This window comes from Mirounga leonina, unplaced genomic scaffold (assembly GCF_011800145.1).
Source record: "Mirounga leonina isolate KUSES-001 unplaced genomic scaffold, KU_Mleo_1.0 Mir_165, whole genome shotgun sequence".
Classification (NCBI taxonomy): Eukaryota; Metazoa; Chordata; class Mammalia; order Carnivora; family Phocidae; genus Mirounga; species Mirounga leonina.
The window spans coordinates 20,441,225-20,466,246 of NW_023270415.1; the positions used below are offsets into that span (position 1 = coordinate 20,441,225).

At 38.9% G+C, this 25,022-nt stretch overlaps 1 pseudogene; it reads left to right on the forward strand.

The window, feature by feature from the left end:
• Window positions 1-3,665: 3,665 nt before the first annotated feature.
• Window positions 3,666-4,348, forward strand: LOC118015383 (annotated as a pseudogene).
• The last annotated feature ends 20,674 nt before the right edge of the window (window positions 4,349-25,022 follow it).

The window sequence follows — 25,022 nt, forward strand, 5'->3', positions numbered from 1 at the left end:
CTCCAAGCCAAATACTGGGATACACCGCAGGCCTGTGCCTGGGAGGGATCCTTGGGAAGGCCCGTGCTTAAGGGAAGCAGGGTTTCCCGGATGGACAGCTTTGGTCTGGCCAAAACCCTTGTAGAACTGCCCTGCAGAGTGAGACTCTGCTTGCCCCTGCTCTTTCCCTCTCTCTTTCCAGGGCTTCCTCCCCCACCCCTTTTTTTTCTTCACAGACCTTGACTTTTACCACAATAAATCTCCTACATCTCCAATCCTGTCTGCTTTTATGAGGATTCAGATTCATGCAGCTATTGTCTTCATTTGGGATTAGATTATCTTGACTTTTTTAGCACTGTGTCAATGATCATCAAATCAATTTATCTCAAATCCAAGGGTAGAAAGCCCAGTACTGGTGTAACCAAGGAGTCACCTAAACTTGCTCCAGCATCCTAATTCTGGCTTTCATTCTCAAGGTCATCTCATGGTACAAAATGGCTGCTAGAGCTTCAGTCATCCTGCCTGCTCCAGGCAGCAGGAAAAAGTAATGGCAGAAGGACCAATGTGGTATTCCTTCCAATGTTCTAGCTCCCTCTAAGACCCTTAGAAGTCCCACACAAATTTCCTCTTTGTTTCTTTGTCTCAAGCATAATCACATAAATCACATAAACCTAGCAGCAAGGAAGGCTACAAAAGCTAAAATGCTACAAATATTGACATCCAGATTAACACTGGATGTTCTATTGCTAAAGACAAATGAAAGACTGGATATTTGTGGCAACTCTTGGTCTCCTCTGCCTTGCTTTTCTCTCCATTTTTATGTAGACATTGAAAAACATGATGTCTGGATTTCCAAGCGAAATCCGAGAGAAGGAGTCTGACCATGAGCCTTATCCATCTTTGTCCAGGGTAGTAAGAGCATGACCTTATGCTCCCTTTCTTCTTGAGTTCTTCAAGGGCCTAGACTCAGGATTTCAGGACATAAATGAAAGTCTTTAATCATCTCATGACCAGACAAAAGGATACATTTTACATGTGTTCAAAAATGCAGTGTAATGGTTAAAAACAAATGGACTTGAATATCAAGAAGAATTAAAACCAAATCCCAGTTGTTTTGCTCACTAAGGGTGTCAACTAATAGTCAGATAATTAAGCCTTTCTGCTAGTAAATGCTCAATAAATGTTAGTTAGCTGTTGGTTTGATATTTTTGCATCAAGTAAGGACTGAATGCTTTAATAATGGGGTGGGGCATAAAAAAAATACCCTAAAATCTCTTTGGTTTTTAACTTAACTCATCCTAACCTCCACACCCTAAAACTCCAAACTTGTTTAAAAAAATTTTTTTAAGTTACAGATACCTTTCCTGACACCTCTATTTTAAATATTTCCAGTCTTTTTTCTATCTTTGTTCTAGAAATGTTCTACCATTCTGTTTGTGTGTGTGTGTTTCTATGAACGTTTTTTCTATCTTTTGTTTTTTCCTTTAACACTTTCCCTGATTTCTAGGATGTTCACTGAGGTCCCCTTTCAAAGCTCCATTAACACTGCCTGCATTCTTGGGTTCCAACTGGCACTTCACACCTGGTGCCCTAATGTGGTAACACAGACTCATGCAGCTTCCAAGGCCTTCCTGCAATCTACAGATTTAGAATATATCAGCAAATGGTATTTAGTAACCATCTATTCCCTGCGTATTTTTAATCGTTTCAACACTCTGAGACCAGAATACATATTTTCAGCCAATTAATTCAGATGATGTAAACACATAACAGTGCTTAGCTAATATGAACTTAATACTAGATCGGTTAATGAAGAGAACTGAAAATCTCTGCATCTAAGCAGCAAAAGCTTCTTGCAAAATCACATAAGATAATCTTAATAATCTCTAGGCTTGTAGACGGAATGTTTACTACATTGTATACTCTAATGCCATATGATCACTCAAAATACTATATTCGTTTGGATATCTATGGCTAAACCATTTTTTAAATTTCTTGTCTGTAAATACACACTTAATCTTTCTCTACTGCTACACCCTGCTGACAATCACTTGCCCGCACATGACTTTATCTCTTTAAAAGATGTTTTTTTAGTCTTTTTCCCTCATAAGGAAATTATATCGGAAATAAATAATACATCATTATCACTTTTGCCCACCTATGAAGTTGAAATAAGTTCTCATTCAGAGCTAGCTGTCTAGGACCCTATACTTCTTATCTTTGTGGCCTATGACAAATTGCTTGACTCAGTTACCTCATTTGTCAAGAAGAGTTCATAATGTCTACCTACTAGGATTGTTGTAAAGATCAGAGACAATGAATTTGAAGCAGTAAGCCCAGGGCCTCCTATTTAAGGGGTACTCAATAAAAGGGCTCAACAGTGGTAATGATGACAATGGATAATGGTAATGATGACTGTAAGGAGATTGTGGAAATGAAGAAGATGAAGGGAATGGGGAAGAACGTGTTATTTTCCTATTACTATTGTAACAAATTGCCACAAAGTTGGTGGCCAGAAGCTTGTGGGCTTGGTTGGTTCCTTTGCTTCATGTCTCACAAGACTGAAAGATGTCAGCAGGGCTGTGTTCTTTCTGGAGGCTTGCAGGAGAATTTATTTCCTTGCCTTTACAAATTTCTAGAGACCACCTGCATACCTTAGCTCATGGCTTTCTCCCCTCATCTTCAAAGACAGCAATGGTACCCTTCTGGGGCTTCAAACGTCTCCTTTCTCTTCTAACTCATCTCTCTGACTTATTATTCTGCCCTCCTCTTACACTTTTAAAGGCCCGTGTGATAACATTGGGTCTACCCAATAAGCTCTGTATCTTAAGGTCTATAACTTTAATTCCATCCGCAAAGATCCTTTGGCCTTATAAGGTCACAATTGCAGATTCTAAGGATTAGCGTATGGACATCTTCAGGTGGTATTGTTCTGCCTACATAGGGGGAAAGTAAAATGTTGACCATAATAGGAATAATTAATAAATTCAGACACTAGCTTCTGAAGAATATAGCCTTTCTTGGTGTTTAAAGGGCACTAAAATCTTACCTGATAGAGTCAACTTGGTATAGTGGGGAGACCACTGAGCTTGGTTCCATTCCTACAATCCTGTGTCACTCATTAAACAGTTTTAGATTTCTGGTTACTCATTTATCAAACAAGAATGTCAGTTTAATGATATAAATATTGTTTCCAGTTATAAAATTCTATCATTCAATTTGAATAAACTTAACAGCTAAGCAAGAGTCCCTTGAATCTTGCCATGAAACACATGACACTGTCTCATCAAAACTAAAGAGGGATGTAGGATTGCACCTTGTGGCCCATGGCTCACACAGAGAATTATCGTTAAGGATGAAGCCCAGGTTTATTTTTTAAAGGATTAGAATCCCATTGGAAGACAAGCATGTGTTGTCAGTTTCTTAGCTTCTAATTCCCCTGCTGTAACCCATCCTCCTTTTGAAAGAGCAGAAAAACCGTGGTACAGTTACACCTGAGTAGACAAAAACCATGATATGCACACATCTACTACTTCTAGGTACAGGAATGCATTCATATCTGTAAAAATATAAATGCAATTCCTCTTAGGCAATTCCTGAGCATAAAAGTGTCCCTTGTCATGTCTCTCAGGTGAGGTTGAGAAGCCAGCAGGTACCACGCTCTGTCCTCTTGGTCTCCCGCCACAATGGAGTACCTCATCCGGGGCCCCGACTAAGGCCTTCTCGCCTTCAGCCAGGTGGCCACTAACAGTCTGGATGAAGGACGATCATGACAAGATGCTTAAGAGGAGTGAAGAAATCTTATTCCTCTGTGTTGGAGAGGCTGGAGACACAGTACACTTTGCAGAATATATTCAGCAAAATGAGCCACTTTATAAGATGCAAAATCATTATGAATGGACTTCCATAGCAGCAGCTGATTTCACATGCCAAAACATGACTGACTGTTTTCAGAGTCAGACCCCATACCATGTCCACCTCTTCCTGGCCGGCTATGATGGGCATGAGGTTCCAGCACTCTCCTACATGGACTACCTGGCAGTATTGACCAAGGCTCCTTTTGCAGCCTTCCCATGGCTATGGGGCCTTCCTGACTCTCAGTATTCTGGACCGATACTACACACCAACCATCTCTTGTGAGAGGGCAGTGGAACTTCTTGGGAAATATCTAGAGGAGCTCCAGAAATGTTTCATCCTGAATCTACCAACCTTCAACATTCCAATCATTGACCAAAATGGCCTCTAGGACCAGGACATTTCCTTCCCTAATAGGGCTCCTAACCTCATGCCCTCCCTCCCATTTGCCAGGGAACTTTTTTTGATGGCCTCCTTTATCTTTTTCTATTCCTTTGACTCCCATCCTTCATAGATGATTAATTCACAGTAAAGCTGAATCTGGATAAATTGGGGGGAAAAAAGTATCCCACATGGGGGGTGGGTTTTTAGATTTTATCCCATTCAGTAATTTGCCATTTTTCTTTTAGTAGCCTTTCCAAAATTAATGTTTTCTATAGATAGATTTTTTTGGATAGGCGTTTGCAACAACAAAAGCTGTACAAAGATGTTGGTTTATTAATAACAGTGCAACTATTATTTTTCAATCAGTTGGGTTATTCTGAGTAGTGTTTTTTTAAACTAAGAGCATTTATCATCAACTAACTCAGAATGACTTCTTCCCATTTATGTGCCCTTTGTTATCATGAGAAAATAACCCATCTTGAAAAATTGCGAGGTAATAAGAAATAGATTCATTCACCATCTTAATTAGACCTTTATTCAAGAATTCACCAGCATTCACTGAACATCTTATTTATACTCTGCACTGGGCCACACATTGGAAATACATGGATAACTAGTACATAGATTTTTATTTCAAGAATCCCAGAGTCAAGTAAAATCCCAAAGACAAGTAAAAATAAATAAGTAATGTAAAAGGTAGCTGCGATCATAATAACATCTACACAAGGCAGAGATGGTTCATGAAGAGAGCCAAGGAAATAGAGGCTGTGAAGAAAGCTTCAAAAAAAGTAGTCATATATAAGCAGGTTTTTATTTTGTCAGGTAGACGGAATAGGAAAGAGTATTTCACACAAAATTAACAATATACACACAAAGCAGAGAAAGAACATGTATGTGTTTAAAAATACCCTCTTTTTGAAATACCAGTGTACATTCATTTATTTCTTTACTTTTACTTTGACATCCACAAGAAGTTATGTTCCAGTATAGGCAAGTTGTTAGAATTTTAAGTTTCTTCTACTGGTTATAATTCCAAAAAGAGAGAACCAAAAGTTTGAAAAATGATAAATTATGTGGTAGAAGAGTAGAGATTTTACATTAAAACTTTAGAATATATAAAAGAAAATGCACAAAAGTCTTGTACTTAAGTTCAGTGGTTTATATGGGATTAGGAGGTAGCTGTTTAAGCAAGCTGACAAAGGCAAAGCCCAGAGAGATTAGAAGTGGCACAAGGAATGAAAGATGGGGGATGGGGAGAGAGATATGAACACTTCAGAATCACAAAATCTGAAAACTATTAAACATTTATATAGAGGACTAGACTCAGGGAAAACAAAGAATATGTCTTAATATGTGTATTGTTTGCAAAAGAAAAATTTATAAGCATCTCATTAAAGCTGTTAAGGAAAGATTTTTAAAATCTCTAATGAAAAAAGAATAAGTGGAGCAATTCCCATCATTAATAATTTAAATTTTATCATTAGTACTACTTTTATTTAGCCTTTTGTCTCTATAGCAATAAATGTTATCAGAAAGGAGAGCTTATATCCTATTTTTATTTATTTTATTTTATTTTATTTTATTTTTTGTGAAGGATGCTGCAAGCTTGTTCTTTGCTTGGGTGGATGAGCAAAAACCTACCTTGGAGCAGATTTTCTTTGTTTCTTCCCCAACTCTTGAATGTTCCCTCTTGGTGATGATGATTTGAATAGAGTGAATCAGGATCATTTGTGGCCTAGTGGAGACCCCTTTTCCAATACCTTTGAATTTACAGGCTTGATAATGGGGGAGGGGAATTAGGCAAATCTTAATAATACCCAAAGAACATTCCGGAAGAAAAAGATTAAGACCTGGAACACCTATTCTTTGGTGGTTCCATATTGCCCAAACCTTCCCCAACAGTGGATTCTCATGGTCTGATCTAAGATTTGCTGGTAAGAAAGAAAATCAAAAGCTCCAAAGTGAAATTCATCATAAGGTTGGGTAAATACAGTTGAATATATGTACCTAAAAATTGAAGAAGAGCTAGTTTTGCCACAGCCTGTGACAAAGCTCCTCTAATATAATGACCTCACTTTGGGAGCGGTGATTATATATGAGTGTATATTTTTTTAAAAAAGCTGTGATGAAGACTGCTGAATCACAGACCTGTACCTCTGAAACAAATAATACATTATATGTTAAAAAAAAAAAAAGAAGAAGAAGAAGAAGATAGTAGGAAGGGAAAAATGAAGGGGGGGAAAGCGGAGGGGGAGATGAACCATGAGAGACTATGGACTCTGAGAAACAAACTGAGGGTTCTAGAGGGGAGGGGTGTGGGGGGATGGGTTAGCCTGGTGATGGGTATTAAAGAGGGCACGTTCTGCATGGAGCACTGGGTGTTATGCACAAACAATGAATGATGGAACACTACATCAAAAACTAATGATGTAATGTATGGTGATTAACATAACACAATAAAATAAAATTAAAAAAAAAAGAAGCTGTGATGTTAGGAGCTCACAGATTGAGCCCCACTGCAGCCATGCAGGTGCACAGACCGGTAAGGTCAGCCCCAGTGAGGAGGAACACATCAAACTGTGTAAGACCAAATTTTCACCCGGGATACATCAAGAAATCAGACCAAATCAGAAATTTGGGTGTGGGTGGTTTTCTAGAATTGCCATGTATTGGGGCAGTGAAGGAAGTGAGATCAGGCAGAGAGGGGAAGTGAAATGTGATAGAATCTCAGCAAAGGCCTGGACCAAATCCATATGGAGCTCTGGAGCTGTGGCCCTTCAGTGTTGTCCCATGAAGTCAAAGAGACTGGAACTTCACTGGATATGGGCTCCTTGGGGAGGAGGCAAGGAGCACTAGGAGGAGGGCCAGGAGTTGGTGTGAGTCCTCCAGTGAGGTGCCTCTTGTTTGCCTGGGGCCATTCCCACAGACTGACTCAGGTGACAGCCATCAGCCTCCCTTGCTCCCCGCAGCTGGGGGAATGAAGTGTCGATCAGGAAGAGCTGATCTGGACAGTGCCCTTCCAACAGCCACTACAAACAGCTACCAAGACCTGGGCCTCATGAGCAGGTGATCCAGTCCTCTCTTATCTGGAAGATGTCAGGGGATAAAATCAATAAATGGTATAATCAGGATAGACGCATTTTCTTATTTTATTACTGACAAACATGTCTGATATATAAAAAGTAGTGTTCTATGAGATGACCCACCAGTTTGTTTTCTGTAGTTCTAATAAGGCCTAAAAGTTAAAAGAACTTTTTGTAATTTTGTTTGTTTATTTTAAAGATTTTATTTATTTATTTATTTTTTATTTTTTTTATTTGAGAGAGAAAGAGAGTGCACTTAGGTGGAGATAGGAGCAGAGGGAGAGGGACAAGCAGACTCCACCCTTAGCATAGAGCCCGGATCCCAACACTGGGGCTCGATCTCAAGACTCTGAGATCATGACCTTAGCCAAAATCAAGAGTCGGATGCTCAACCGACTAAACCACCCAAGTACCCCGACTTTCTGTAACCTTAAATGATACCTCTTCAGTCATGAAACATTGACTATAAACCATGATTTTTTTGTAAAATTCTATTTTAATGATTCTTTTCTTTGTTCACTGGCCCTGTGCCTCCTCTCCACTACCTCTTTTCTTTTTATTCCACTTAAGGCAGCTGGACCTTGCCCCTTCTCTATCTCAGTATGATCATACACTTAGGTCTATAGAATAGGATTGCAATGACATTTTACAAATCATCACTCATTTCCCAAGTCACTCTTTACTCTAGTGTCTCCTTTTTGAAAAAGCTGAAGGTATGAGCCCTGCACAATGATCATCTCAAGTGTCAGGTAGAGATTTACCCAAGGCCACATGGCACTATCACGCAAAGGACAAAGCAGGTAGACAAATGGAAATGGTACTAGTGTGTGGAAGGGATGCCATATGGGGAGCTCTGATTGGAACTGGATGCCATGAAGCCTGTAGTAAAGTCCTTCCTGAAGTCCCTTGCCACTAGACCAAGTAATTTACCGCAAAAATGACCAAGATGATAGACAGAAATTTGAGTAAATAGACATTGGAAAGTAAGGCTGGTTAAATAAGGCATTATAAACTTTTATAAACTTACAACTACATAGCTCCTTGCATTCTCCTATGCTGGAAGCCAAGGAACAAATGCATATTCTATTCTATTTCCTAGCATCTCTACTCTGCTTCTCACAGAATGGTAATAGCTTCCTGCTCAACTATGAAAACAAATCCCCAATTCAAAACTGAGAACACACTCACTCCATATCCAATGTTTAAACACAGAGCATAATTTTATACAAGCTTATTTTTATAAACAAAAATATGCACAGAAAAGCATTTTGAACTAAATTCATTTATAATGTAAACTCTATAGTATATTTAGCACACTTAATCAACTGAGTTGAATTCATTCTAGGAGGAAAAGATACAGTACTTAGCTTTGATAGTCAACATATGTCAGGATATTTTTTATGATAGTATTTTCATGAAGTCCAAGTATGAATTACTAATCTATTTGCCTTGGAGGGAAATGTATGAATAGTTGAGAATGTTATAAGAGTTGACAGGGCTCTGGTCTAAGCATACTTATCATATAAAGAACAAGATGGAAAGAATTCTACTTTGGAAGATCTGCTTTGTGTTAGGTAGTTACACAAATTCCTTCTATGCTTTATATATCAGTCCTTAATTACCATGCTGGATTCCTGGCAACCAACCTATTTTCTCTTTTTTATATTATCTAAAACAAGAGTTATATGGTGAAATTTTTCATTTTTTAACGTACTACATAAGTGTAATTTAACAAAGCTAATCTGACCAGTCCTATTTTTCCTACAATGTTCTATCTTTTTATCAGTATCTTTCTTTCTACTAATCAAGAATCTTTTCAAGTTTAAAATCCATCTTTCTAAGAGTTAAACAATTAATACCATTTTAGTAACACACACACACACACACACACACTTCCTTAGGTATTTTTATCCAGAAATACTTCATTTTCTAATTGCATCAATGCTCAGTAACATGAAATCTCTCTAGTAACCATGAAAAAGAAGAAACATTTAAGAACATTATATCAATTTAGACTAAGAAAGGATATTTATTTCACAGTGTGGTGCCTAACACATAACTTTATTTTGTCATAGGATGAGTATGGGTAAAATGTATAGTCTCTTTGGAGGGGAAAACTCATAATCTCCCTAAAATTATTTTTTTGGTTTAGAGAATTACAGGAAATGACAGCTTTAAAGAGAAGAACAACCTAATGAAATCAGAGTTGCCTTTAGACCCAGGCAAGAGAGGCAAGAGTGTTTCAGAGGTCTCTGAATATCACAAACCCAAGCACAAAATAGTTATTAAAGGGCACACGCTCACCTCTGTCACTCACAAACCAATACTCAGAGCAACCTGTAGCCAGCGCTATTCAGATGTTTAACAACAAGCTCAAAGGTATAGTGGGAACCTGGTTTGTATCATGTGCTCATTCCCAAAGTATATATACTCCCACCAGCGGTAGGTTTCAGACTCCCAAAGTGATGTCACTGACCATGGAATTGGGAAAGGTGCCATGAATGGATTTTCTCAGGCTCATATGAGCTGGTTCCGGTACACCACTGACTGCAGCTCCGATGTGTTAGAGGGAGACCTTGATTTGGAGTCTGGGCAAGATTTAAAAGGTCGAAACTTTTAGGTGTGAGAAAGGACAAATTAATTAGCCTGCCAAATCCTTCCTCTCTGATACCTTGAATTCAATAGATTCTTGCATAAGAAAATTTCAGAATTTGAGCAAAAATAACATACTTTCAAAACGTTCCAGTAAAAAAATATAAATTAACGATTTTTCTAAAAGAAAAAATAAATCTCATGCATTTAGTTTATAAGATTTTATAACTTGTGTATGTTTGAATGTGATCACTCATCCAAATATTACTAGCCCATCATCAGAACATTTAAACAAGCACAAGAATAAATCAGTCATCTTTGATATTTGCCAATTTTAAGTTATATTAATAATGTAACTTCACACATACATTTTATTTGTTATATTAAGTCTTATTTGTCAAGCTGGAAGGCTAGAATATGTTTTACTTAACAGGCTAATGGTTTGATTTATAGCTTTAAATATTTGGGCATTACTAATTAATTGACTGTTACTTAGGAAATTGCTTTTCAGTGTTATCACTTGCAATATTATATTTGCTATGCAAAAGGACCACAAGTTAATCCTTTGGAAAAACAATTTTTTAAATTTGTCAGGTATTTAGAAATATGGATGGAATATTGTTATGAACAATATGTTCATATTGTTAGGAATATGGAATATTTCTCAAAATTCAGAATTCAATTTTTAAAGCAAGTTTTCTTTTTCCCCACAATAATTAAGCATGGTTTTTGACAATAAATGTAGCCATTTAAGCATTTACATAAAGAACATTTTGATATCTGGAAATAAAGACTTTGAAGACCACAAGCAATATTTTCATTTCCTTCAAAGATTTTCTGAAAGCCCAACTCTTCTCTTCTGAAATTTTTTTGCCCAAAGATTATGGATTTCCTTAATTAACCTAAGTCATTCATCATTGTACTATAAAACTTGAAACAAGTAATTGAACCTCCCCGAGTCTTAAATACCTTATCTGAATACAGGAATTAAGGATAGCACATATGTATTATACCTACATCATGATTTTTGGTGTTTTGTGAGACGACATATTGCAGAACCCTGCAAAAGCTAGACCTTCACTAAATGTCGCCTTCCCCTCTCTGGTTACTATTTAATTAGATTTCGATCCATGAAAGACAGAGACTATGCCTCATTTATTTTTAAATCTCCAACTCCAAGCTTGGGGTCTGATACATTTCCCAGTGTTGGACAATGTCAATACCTTAAACATAAATTTGTTATGTTATATGTATGGGTTGTGGAACCTGAGACATCAGGCTACATGTAGGCAGAGTAAGTGTTTACCTAAGTGATGTGAAGTGATTTGAAGCAATGCAGTTATTTAAAAATCCCCATTCCACAATGTCTCACATTCTATCATTAGAATTTAATTACTTTGAGGGGCGCCTGGGTGGCTCAGTCCGTTAAGCATTCAATTCTTGATTTTGGCTCAGGTCGTGATCTCAGGGTTGTGAGATCAAGCCCCCCCATCGGGGTTCCCGCTCAGCGGGGAGTCTGCTTCTCTCCCTCTCCCTCTGCCTCCCCACTCTCACCATGCACGCACTCACACACTCTCTTTCTCTCCCTCTCTAAAATAAATAAGTAAATCTTTTGAGAAAAAGAATTTAATTACTTTGAGATTTCCTTGTTCTGGCCTCCTTTGAATATACAAATAATCCTAAGAACTTAAAAAAAAATGCATTGTCTGTAGGGATATAGGGACAGTACCCCGAGGCTGGTAGAGAACTAAAGCTGAGGTAAAAAAAGAGATTTTTCTAACATTCTGCAAGAACTAGCTCTAAGTACATAACAGGATGATTGAAAAGTCTATCATTCAGAACTTTCACGGAAGGTAACAATGAAACTTAAAAAAAAAAAAAACAGACATTACACTTTGGAAGTCTCAGTATTTATCAGCATCTCAAATCAAAGCTATTCTTTTGTGCCCTTTATTTTTGTTCCCATGCTGCAGCCACTATATGCTGTTCCCTCCTTCCAGAGTCATGAAAAGAGTTCAAGGAAATAACTCTCCATCCTCACTCATCACTCATTCTCATCCTGAATAGAAATACAAAATCAAACAGGAAGGCGAAAAATACAAAATATAGAATATCTGCCAGGATCTGGAAAATTGCAAAAGTGAAGTGGAAAATGATAGAATAAGTGAAGTAAATGCAAAGTTTCTTTGTCTTGGTGAGGAAGAGGTAGACGGAGTGGAGAGCAGGGAAGTGGTGGAGTGGGAGAGTTATGTCCATTAGACACATATGGTACAGAAAAGGGAAAACATGTTTAAAATCACTTAAACTCAAAGTGTCCTAGGTTCTTTGTTTTTTAAGATATTGTTGATGTTGTTTATCAAGCGGTTTAAAGCAAAGTCATTGAAGAGAGTCCTTGGTTTCTCTGAAGAACAAGCAACAAAGTTTTGGCAAGGAATGAGCCTATTAATGTTGTCTGAAGGATAAGTGTTTTGAAATGGGACCATGCTGAGTCCTCTGAAAGGTGCCACACTCTGGTATGAAAGCATGGCGTCATCCATCCACCTTGTGACTGTTACGTACACACAGCCCATTTATCAGTTGAGTGCCCAGGGAACTATTCTTTTTGTTTTGCTTCCCTGTTACAGCCTAGTTTAAAGAAATTATTTCATGCCCCCAGGTACAGAAAACTTCTAAAAAATCTCTCTCTGGGCGTGAGTAGGAACAGAAATGTAGAACTTGGTGAGATACTTAGTCTGGATTTCCTCATTGCCTCACAAAAGCAGAAAATCTAGAAGGGCAGTTAGGAAATTTTCAGAGGTGGTGTTGTAATTACTTAGTGTAAAATATTAGATAAAATTACAACTATTGAGTAGTGCCTTTAGGATTCTCAATGCATTTCCATACACACTGCCTCATTCAGTCCTCACAATAACCCTGTGAGGTATCATGAAATGTTTTATTTTGCAAAGAAGACAGAGATTTAAAGAAATGATTTGTCTAAAGCTGCACAACTAATAGGATTCAAACCTAGCTTCTAAGTTCATCATCCTGTACTCATGATCCCTCAGGTGCAAAACCCAAGTAATCCTGTAACTTGGGAGTTCTTGGGAACTCTGTTTCCTGACTTTCTTTTCCATTTTAGTTATCTATCTATCTAGAGAGAGAGAGAGAGTGCTTGCACAGGAGATTGGGGGTGGCGGGGGGCAGAGAGAAAGTCTTAAGCAGGCTCCACGCCCAGCATGGGGATCAATCTCATGACCCTGAGATTATGACCTGAGCCGAAATCTAGAATCTGAACACTTAACCACCTGAGCCACCCAGGCGTCCCTTCTTTTCCCTTTTAAAATTCCCTTTAAAACCTCTATTTATTATTCCATTAGTCATTCATCTTTTCACTCTCCTGTTTTCATGCCTTATGAGGTTTTCCATCTAAAAGAGTTGTCACTATTATCAAGGAATTTTCTGTGGACACTATAAACTAGTCAACTGAGAAGGGGCATGCAATTGTAAATGCTTTTTCACAGTTTAGTCTTTGATTTGTTTTCATTACTAAGTTTATGGAATTCAACAACAAGTTCACTTTTGACCCTCTCAATCGCCTGAGCGGGGCAGGAAAGCAGTGGTCTGTAGAGAGAACAAGGTGGCCAAACTTGCATAAGGCAGTCCTGGGTCTATGTAATTCGTAATGGTGCCCTTCTCACTCTCAAAACTGTCCTAATTTGAACTGTAAGTTACTCTCTTAGGAGCAAGCAAGACAAACCACCTTCTGCAGAGGCCGAAGATAAGAGTAGGCATTCTTTCTCCTTTATAAAATCTCTCAAAGAACTTGCCTTTACAGGGTTCTACCAACCTCGTGGTAACAAAGACACCACTCCTTGATCGGCAGCTGCAGTACTGATACACTGGAATATGCTTGTTTTATTTCCATTAATTATAATCATGAAGGGAGGGGGTGCCTATATTATAGGATGGCATGTTTTCCAAAGGTCCTTTATATTTGATTTTGGAGTCCAGCAACAACAGTCCACACTTTTTTTTTTTTTTAAGATTTTATTTATTTATTTGACAGAGAGAGACACAGCGAGAGAGGGAACACAAGCAGGGGGAGTGGGAGAGGGAGAAGCAGACTCCCCGCCGAGCAGGGAGCCCGATGTGGGACTCGATCCCAGGACCTTGGGATCATGACCTGAGCCGAAGGCAGACGCCCAACGACTGAGCCACCCAGGCGCCCCCAGTCCACACTGTTTTTATTTGGCAAGAGTATCCAGATTCTATTCCACAAAAGTCCAGAGTCTAATAACATGTTCATAGCTGTTCTTTAAAAGCTGTTTCATTATTAAGCCTGGGAAACCCCATGTTAAACAAGTTTTTTAAATAAATATTAAAAAAGTGTTTAATATTCTAATGTGTATTCTGCATCTCTGAGGGGTAGAGAGATAGTTTATATGGAATGTTTACCAATGGACTTGACCACGGATGATAGTTTGGAAAACAGTGGTGTAGGCTTAGATTTCGGACAGTGTTAAAATAGTTTTAATAGGGCACCTGGGTGGCTCAGTCGTTAAGCGTCTGCCTTCGGCTCAGGTCATGATCCCAGGGTCCTGGGATCGAGTCCCACATCGGGCTCCCTGCTCAGCGGGAAGCCTGCTTCTCCCTCTCCCACTCCCCCTGCTTGTGTTCCTGCTCTCGCTCTCTCTCTCTCTGTCAAATAAAAAAATAAGAATCTTTAAAAAAAATGGTTTTAATAGTGCTTGATATATTATAGTAATTAGTTAATAATTTAATTGATCTTAACTTCCCGATCACACACCAGCTTAGTGATGAGGAATAACAACAAATGAGGTCGAGAAACAGTATTTTCTACTGAAGCAGGAAATCTGCCATATGAAATCCATGTAGAAAATCTTAGGAAATCCTAGGAAATCTTACCAGGAAGAGATGTCATCTGCATCACCCCATGAAGAATTAATTGCTTAACTTTGTATTTAAAAAGATGTTCCTCACAAGTTATTCTGCTAACATTAGCTGCTGTATGTAGGACAGTAATTGGCTGGAAGTATGAGAGGTGAAATCCCATTGCCTTACTTTCAAATTCGCAAATGAAACAAGATTCAGAACCAATATAATTCATCTGTACGTATATGCACTTGTGTGTGTGTATGTGCGTGTGACTCTGTACCTACTTCAGCTTTGTAGCACTTACCACACTTTCCTAATTGCTTGTTGCTATTTTGTTGTTTCCAACAAGTCTGGAATGGAGTATAACTTTTTTCTTTTGGCATTCCCCCAAACCTATAACAGTATGTTCCACAAAAGCACATACATTACGAGGCTATGCCAAGAATCTAACAAGCATTTTTAGGGCAAATAAGATCACCAATTCTTGTTTGTTTCTCTTTTTAAAATAGTACCCTCTATTGTGGAAGATCACATGAATCTTTAATAAGTGTACAGCTAAGTTCTCCTGATTAGATTCCGTTATTAATTTGGTAAAGAAAGCTTGTCTTTCACAAGTGTTTATCACACTGATACCTCACCTATCTGAGTGTCTTTGCTGTCGTACATTTTATAGTGAGACATTTCGGTGCAATGCTGAATTTCCTGGGTGCCGAGGAAAATTGTGTCTTGTTTCCAAATTAAACTTTACAGCTACAAAGCTAAGAGAACTTTGTCAAGATGGATGCTTTTTCAGTTTCTGCTAAATTTTATTTTTCCATGGAGTAATTCAATGTATCTTATCCTAAGTGAATTAGAACTCTTCATTTTTATATTTTTGGTTATATTTTCCCTCTCCCATTCTTTCTTTGTCCCAACATCTTATTTCTATTTCCATCAGTTATTAAGTTTAACTAGTCAAATTTTAATCACCTAATTACTACCACACATTATTTTTAGAATGAGGCTCAACATAAATAGATGCATAAATAAACAGAAGAACAGGTAAATATTCTTAAATATTTTTCTTATTAAAACATTTTTCCAACCAATTATGCAACTGCCCATGCTCTCTCTCCCAGATATATGATTGCATCTTTTGAAATTTCCTTTAGAAATTTACAAAAGTATAATGACAAATATAACAAGAAATCTAAATGTGAAACATTTTTGACCATCCCAAATATTTGATCAGGAAAAGAAAAACTGTTCCATCCAGTGTATATTCAGTTTGGCTTGAAGAGGTTATTTTGAGCTTTGACTTTCAGGGTTTTGTAATTTTCCTAATTAGGTTTCTGCTTACTTAAGATAATAATAATAGTCATGAGAATAGCATTAGAGTTGTGGTTCTTTTTATGTGCCAATTGCATATGTGTATTCTTTAATTCTCCAAACAAGCTGATGAAATCGATGTTGTTATCACCTTTATTTTACATATGAGGAAAACGAGGCCAGAAGAATTTAAGTGGCTTTTCCAGTGTCACCCAACTTGAAAGTTATGGGGCCAGGATTTGACTCTCTGACTCCAAGGCATATATTCATAACCCTAACGAATAATATTTTCATATAGATTCCAATACCTATGATTATACCTTTAAAACAATCTTTTAAAGAAGAATTTGTTTGGTTTAATTTTTACTATCTCAAAAAAAAATTCTTGTCTCCTAAAAAAATAAATAAAACCATTTAATATCTATAAATCTGAGGGAAATGTTTGTTTTAATCAGCAAGACCCTTTTACTAAACAGAGAAACTGAAATCAAATTTTTTCTTTCCCAATAAAAAAGTAAATTGAAAAATTATCCTTCCATAAAAGATTAAGAAAAAATAACTTGTAAAAACTGTATTAATACATTGTTAAACTGGTTGCTAACAAGATTTTTTTTTCCATTCAGCTGGGAAAAACTGTATTTTTCCATCAAACACTAATGCTAGCTAGGTTTGAATTTCTTTCCTTTGGTGAGGGAATTGAATTAATGTGTTAGAGCCCTAGGGTTTGGCAGTAGGTAGATTCAATATCATGTTTACACACTAAGCCCTTCAATTTCATTTTGAAAAGGGGGGGGAGGGAACCAAGGCACTAAGATCTAGAAACCTCCTGCAAATAGAGATAGCCCAGCAAAATCAAATCCATCCATATGAAAACAAAATCCTCTATAATCAAAAGATATTATTTTAAGTCCTCAAAGGTGCTATTTTATCAAAGTGGCTCACACTTGTGACTTTCTGCTACAACCCCCAGGGGACAGTCACCTGTGTATAAAAAACATGGTTTCCCTACTTATTTTTGCATTTGGAATATCGTGTCTGCCAATCTGTGACTTACCCATTCTAAACTTGGGAAGGAAATGACAGAAGTAAAATTTGTCAGACCATAAAATTTAACAGCGCTTTCGTCAAATTCTGATGGGGTACCAGAATTCATTATGATTATGATTTATTATTTATTATGCAGTTACTTATACTGACATGGTCATCAATATTTCTTTTGTGGTACTAGAATTTTGAAGTGGGGAGGCAAAGGCGCAGGTGGGGGCAGGAGATGGGTAGAATGTCATGGCATTTGACAGTTTTAACCAATATTTTACTCTTGAAACTTTCCCACACTTTCTCACTGGGAACATCAAATCTTTGCCCTCTAAAAGAACTTAAGAGTTCGCTGTGTCCAACCCCCTTGTACTTGGGAGGAAACTTCCTACTGATAGCCTAAGAGAGCTGTCCAAAGTCAAACAGGAAATTGCAGAATCAGGATTGACTCAAAATCCAATCTTCTTTCACTAGGCTGTCTTTCTCTGCCTCTGTTTCCATTACTGGCTTCTCCTCATCTGTATATCACCTAACTGAGGCTGGCCTGGATATTCAGTTTCCAAACAATCTTTTCTTCAAAGATGATTAGATAGGCTTGGGTGTCTGTGTTCACTTCAAATCTATACTCTGCATGTCTTTTTGCACCTGAATGCTGTGCACCAATATATGGAACCTAGCATGTGGAAAACACAAAATATTATTTTTATCCTCCCAAGTCAGCATTCCTTCCCACCACTTTTTACTGCTAATTTTACCAGTATTTCCATAGTCTCTTAAATTCATAACATGGAGGTTTTAAAAAGTGATGCTCATTGGGGCGCCTGGATGACTCAGTCAGTTAAGCATCCGACTCTTGCTTTTGGCTCAGGTCATGACCTCAAGGTCGTGAGATCAAGACCCACATCAGCCTCCATGCTCAGCCTGGAGTCTGCTTGAGATTCTCTCTCTCTGTCTCCCTCTGCCCCTCCCCCTCTTCACACACTCTCTCTCAATAAATAAAATCTTTTTTAAGAAAAGTGATGCTCTTTGGGGAATTACAGCATAAGTTAAGTTTGCAAAGAGTAGCAAGAGTCTCCAAGAAGTTATGTTATAGATAATGGTGTCACAATAAAATTGAAAATGGTTTCCCACAAAAATAATCCCATAATGAAGTCTTCCCAGATATTTTTCATAAGGTCTCTCAGGTTCAATCAAAAGGGTGAATTTCTTTTTCCATTCTCACAGTCATTAACCTTGAGTTCTCAGACTTCCATGCCTAGCTTATGACAAGTTAGCTATTCTAACTTTCCTTCAGACCAATATCAAACTGGTAAGATGCTTATCCCTAAAATCTCTTTCATTTCATCACTTCTTCGTTCAAGAACTTCCCTGGGCTCCATTTTGCCCATCAGATAAAACCTAAATTTTCAAGCTTCTAACTTAACAACCACTCCTTCCTTGCTTTTTCCAATCAGTTCTCTCATTTATCTCTAACGTGACCTCTCTTGGATAGAAATAATTAGAAAGGAAGGACTTCTAGGTGGGAGTTAGCGGAGAAGGTGAAATTAATGGCAGAGTGAAGACAAAGTGTCCCACTAGAAAGAGCATATCATTTACAGCCAGACAGAGCTGGGTCTGAGAGTGTGTGTGTGTGTGTGTGTGTGTGTGTGAAGCCTCTATAAAGTCAGGATAATAATGTTAGCTGTACAAGGTTGTTCTGAGCTTTGATACAAATGCTAGGCACATAATAGTCACTCAATAAAAATAACTATTAGATTAACACAAGCATTGAAAACATTCATTTTACACCAGCCACTACTTTAAGTACTTTAAATACAGTAGCTTAATTAATCCTTAAAACAACCTTCTAAGTTAGCATAGGCAATACTGCTCATTGTTCTCTAGTAGCCGCTCTTCCCTCGTTCACTGAGTAAGAACTTCCCCACCCCAAGTACTATCTAGGCACATGGATGTCCAGCTTCAAAAAATATTTTCCAGTCTCCCTTGCTGCTAGGTCCGGACATGTGACAAAATTTCAGCCAATAAGAGGAAGTAATAAGAGCAACTTCCTGGTCACATCCTCAATAAAGGATGCTCTCTACTTCTCCTACCACCTGCAGTGGGCTGGCTCAGGACATAGTTATAGTTGATTAAATGAGGACAACATTCATGATGATGGTAAAGCAGCAAGAGAGCAGAAACCTACTCCCCCGGAATGATCTTGTGGAGCAGAGCTCCCACCTAACCTGGACCGCTTGCTACATCTAGCCTGCTCAATGAGAAAGAAGGAAACATTATCATCTCAAAGCCACTGTATCTTAGGGGTCTCTGTTGTAGCAGATTAACCCATGACTCACTAATAAAAGTACGCATTGTTACTTATCATTATTTTACAAATAAGAAATCTGAAACCAATACAAAAAACTTTGCGAAAGAAGAAGAGTAAATCTGGGTCTCAGAAGAGCACTTCTGAATCTGTAAGCAGTTAGAATACTGGCTGGGACTTACCCAAACAGGGAAGACAGAGTCCAGCCTGGCTGTTCAGATACTGAAAAGCTACCTCATGAAGTCAGTACATGGACTGCTCGGTGGGAAAGAATGGAGAACCGCCCCTGAGCTCAAGTTTCCCTCAGTGTATTGCCCACCGAGTGGAGCAACGAGCATTTTGACATGTTCCTATTTAGCTTCCAGGTTATTTTGAGTACCTGCTGCTGCAACAGTGAGATTCAGTGGGAGGATTTAACAGTACTGTATATCTGGTAGCCAAATTCAGTCCTTACCTATACTTTGTTTTTGCCAATTTCTCTTACGTTCCCCTGTCTTCCCTCTGCCAACCTCAGTCTATCAGTTCTCCAGACTCACCTTTCTCAACAAGCCTGATTTGCTTATATTCAATCCACCAGCAGGAGATTTACTTCCTTGGTGCACGCATCAACAAGGACTGTAGTAGAATTCTAGAAGATTCTCACTCAGAGCCGTCTAATACAAAATGGACTTCTTTAGGCCCAAGGAGGCCTACAGGGACTCTGCAGTAACACTGCATCCTTTAGTTAGATCATCTGGGGCAGTTACTTGCTATTCTGTGACTCGGTTTCCCTACTTGTAAAATCGAAGAGTGTATAGATTCACATGGGGCTTTTATGAAGAATAAATGAATTAAGTAAAAAAAAACTTAAAACAGTGTATAGTGCACATGAAGTTCTCAATAAATTTTAGCTACTGCTATGATTTATTTATTGGGCCAAAACCTAAAGAAATATGGACATATCCTGTATGGAGTGCATAGTCTAATCAGAAGAGACAGATACATGCACAACTTTATGCAGTAATGTGTTATGAGTGTGGGGATTCCATAAAGAGCCTGGGGCATTATGTATGGCAAGGCCAGTTTTCTTACAGAAAGGTCATGAAGGACATCATGGAAGACAGGCGTTCCTTTCTTCCAAGTAGACATCATTGTGCACTTGGGGTTTTCTCCCCTGCCTTATCTGTATAATATATTATATATATGAGGGCAGGGATGTAGTAGATAGAACACTCAGGTCAGAGTTTATAAAACTGGTTTCTACTCCAAATTGTGAAACATACAACAACTGACTTGAAAAGGTCACTCTTCGGGGGCCTGGGCGGCTCAGTCGGTTAAGCGTCTGCCTTCGGCTCAGGTCCTGATCCCAGGGTCCCGGGATCGAGTCGCACATCGGGCTCCTTGCTCAGCAAGGAGCCTGCTTCTCCCTCAGCCTGCCACTCCCCCTGCTTGTGCTCTCTCTCTCTCTGACAAATAAATAAATAAAATCTTAAAAAAAAGAAAAGAAAAGAAAAGAAAAAGTCACTTTTTGAGCTTCTCTTTCCACCAGTAAAATAGAGATCGTAATAAATATTCTGCCTAGTTCACAGTTTCCGTGACATCCAAATAAAGTAAACATGAAAGCAGTTGCTAAGCTGTAAGGTACTATTCCAGTAAAAGATGTTAATTATTACTTTTTTTTAAAGTCCTTATTCTTTCTCTTCCAAAGAGCACCAATACCAGCTGTCTGGCAAAGGCTGCCCACAGTGCTGGGTGATAGGAAGCCACATTGGTTCCCTACTGGGAGGGGGACCCTGATCAATGGCAATGACCCTAGTGGACAGGCTGCATAAGAGGAGCATACGTTGTCTCGTATTTACAGACTTTGCTTCACACAATATCAAGGTCAAGGCCGATAAATGCTTCTGCATGAATGTAACCTAGAAAGGGAGCATAGTGTCACTACCGCATAAAGTAGCTAACGCTGTATGTGCATGAAAAATAACTGCTTTCAAACTGTGGTTTGCTCGAAGCCTGTCCAAATTTCCAGGACCCAAGTAAATTTTATTGATTTTAAGAGGCTGAAGCTTTTCAAAATCTTTCACGATGTGACAAAGTACTGAGAACCCTGCTACTAATGATAGGCTGGTGGAACGTAAGACATTCCATACCAGGGCATTCTTCAGTTGTGGCATTGTCGTTCTAGTACCTGGGTGGCTGTGGAGGAGGGCAACCAGGCAGGAATCAGCACCACAAGCCCCAGGCGGCAGTCAAGGCTGCAAGAGATAAGACAGCTGGATCTCTCCAGAAGGTCAGAAAGAGACAAAGTTATCTCTAGTGGTCAGGAAACAGGGATTAGTCAGCAGGCCCAAGCACTGAGAGTAGGGCCAGGTGTGGGGGGACACGGGGACTCTGTGTGGGGGAGCCAAAGCTCCCAGCCAGAGTGATGGGAACCTGAAGCTAAGGCACGCGCTGTTTTCCCACACTGTATTCTCTGCTGGCTGTCCAGGCACAAACAGGTATATGGAAGAAAAGAGGAACCTGAATCCTGGGTGAAACTGGGGGGAACGTGACCATGACCGGGGTTTGACAACAGAGTCTGCTGGTAAAACCAGATGTTTCTGGAGGAGTAGAGAGGAACGTTGAGACCACGGAGAGATAGGTTCTAATGGCTAATTTGCAGTTCTGAAAATAGAGGCAGTGTCTTTATATATACGACATTTTGCTTGTTTGTAAAAAAATTACAGGTGAATTATCTTATCTCTTGTTTTTCCAGTGGACCATGACTAATAGCAAGTCTGCCACTGTAATTAAGCCCGAGTTTTTACTGATAGAAGGCCCTTGGGGGGCACATAATGGTAGCCAGGAGCAAGTTGAACATAATTACTCCACACACCTTGGGACAGGAGAGACGCATTAGGATAGAATCCCCTCAGTTACCACGAGGAGCTAGGAAACCTTGTTCTGTGGAGCTCTTCAGATACGGTTACACCTGGTCCACCAGGCAGGTGCGGTCCCGTGGGGATGGGTTTTCCAGTTGCCTTTCCTATTCCTAAAATGACATGCATGTAATATGTTTTGCTGAAACAATTTGCATAATATCTGCTCCCTCCGCTTTTTTTTTCTATCCTTCAGGAGACTAGCTACGAAGAAAGATAAGATAAAGAATTAGAGCGGTAGTGTTTATGCTGACCATGAAGCCCCCGCCCCCGCCTCTGGAAGTAATCTTTTTCCCAATTTTCAAGCGACTTCAGCTGAAAATGGAAACCTATGGATAACTACCTCCACTTAACACTTCCCCTTGTACATATTATCAGAGCATAAGAAACCAAAAGGTGCAAAAGGAAGCATTCCACAAAATCATGTTTCCTTACAGGAAGGTATCATCAGTCCTTGGAAAATGATTGCCTATTTATTGCATGCATGCAAAAACGAAATGGTCCTTTCTATTATGAAAAGTTAAGCAATGAGTGTGGGAATGTTTCCTAATGAAAATGTGTGTTCTCATTGTCTTGTTCTAGGTTGTATCAGTTTCCTGTTACTACAGTAACAAATCACTACCCCCTTAGTCACTTGAAAACATAAAGTACTATTTAGCAGTTCGGCAAGTGAGAGGTCAAACACAGCTTGCACTGAGCTAAAATCCATGTGTTGGCTGGGCTGTTATACTTTCTGAAGGCTCTAGGGCAGAACCCTTTTCCTTGCCTTTTCCAGATTCTGAAGGCTCTTGTGGCCCCTTCCTCCATCTTCAAAGCCAGCAACTACGTGTTCCGTTCTGATATGGCACCACTCAGACCTTCTGTTGTCACTTCTCCAGACTCTGTTTCCATTTTCCCTCCATCTTCTGCTTATTAGGCTCACCCAGATAATCCAAGATAAATAATCTCCCTATTTAAGATCGGCCAAATAGCAACCATAATTCCCTTATGCCATGTAACCTAACATATTTACAGCCTCCAGGATTGGGACATGGACATCTTTGAAGAAGGGGGGAAGTGGGCATTACCTTCCTATCACTCTTTCCCAAATAGCAACTAAGAAACCCTTCTTTCCCTTTGAGTGTGTCCTTACACAGAGAACCAATTCAAAGTAAAAGAAATCTAAGATCAATGCCACCTTCTAACCACAGACCTGGTCGTGGAGAAGACTAGAATCCCTAATCCAGGGGATAGCAAAGGGTCTCAGGTCCCATTAGTCTAGAAAGGGGATAGGTGACAGAGGCAGTCTAGCCCCTGAAAGATTCCTGGGTCTACTTGTTGTTTAAGGGATTGGTGGAACCATTCCCTGTGAGTACAAGCAGGACTAACACAAGGGAACCAGGGGGCTGATCCTGTTTCTCAGGGTTCTCATCTGAACCACAGGCTTGATGCTGATGGCAGGTTTGTCAGGGCTACCTGAGAGCAGCCAGAGAAGAGAGATGGGCTGCCCTGTTCAGTCACCTTTGAAATTACTCACCTGAATATCAGTCACATCCTTGTATGTCAAAAATATATTTCTGTCCAAATACATGATTAATATAACCCATCCTTCTTATAGCCCAGTGGCTGGGAATATTTTAAGAAACAGTTTGGTAGCAAACAAAGATAATTCTGTTATAACATATTTATTTGGAGGGCATAACTGTGAAGGGGAATTGTCCTGTGACCATTTTCAAAACACCTATGAAGTGAAAAATCTAAAATCTGAATAAAAGGAAGCAGTCAGACATGTCATTTAGTTTGATATATATTTCTGATCATCAAAATATAATGAATTATATTCTGAGTCTTAACTTTCACTTAGGTAATTTAACCCACGTATGCTCATTGTGATGACTAATATATTTAGCTACAGATATGTGATATTTTTATGCTTTTTCATTCTCATTTTCCATACCTTTATTTCCTGTATTTTACTATAACTGTTTCTTTTTTAAAAACTTCCTCTAGTGAAATAGCATGCAGTTGTAAATGTTGCTAGCTATCAACATTTTGATCTTAGAACCCACATATTACCTTTGTTTCCCTATTTTGTATTTAGTACTAGGCTGAAGGTACAAGAGAGAACAAGACAAGGTCCTACCCTATGGAACTTGGCTTTAAGGACAGGATATACATGTACATGTACGAAATAGGGGAAAAAGTAGACAAAATTCTCCATGGTAAGTGCTATGGGAACTAAGCAAAGTAATAAAATAGAATAAGAAGAAGCAGGGGCACCCAGGTGGCTCAGTCAGTTAAGCGACTGACTCTTGGTTTTGGCTCAGGTCATGATGTCAGGGTTATGGGATGGAGCCCCCAGTCGGGCTCCATGCTCAGTGGGGAGTCTGCTTGAGATTCTGTCTCTCCCTCTCCCTCTGCCCCTCTCCCCATGCTCCCAATTGTGCTCTCCCTCTCTCTCTCTCTCTCTCAAATAATAAAAAATGCTTTTGAGAGTGAAAAGGGGGAGCTATTGATAATGACACTGGGATGACAATCATAAACCAGGATTAAATTAGGCGAGTGGGATGCATGGTCACCCTACTCACATGTAGGTAGTTTGGATCATTCTGTGTGATAAGAAGACACAGAAGTGTTTTAAGTAAAGATGACATGACGTAATTTACATTTCAAAAGGTTATTTTTGCTGTGCTGGAATAGGGAGGGGCAAGAGTGAAAGAGGAGAAC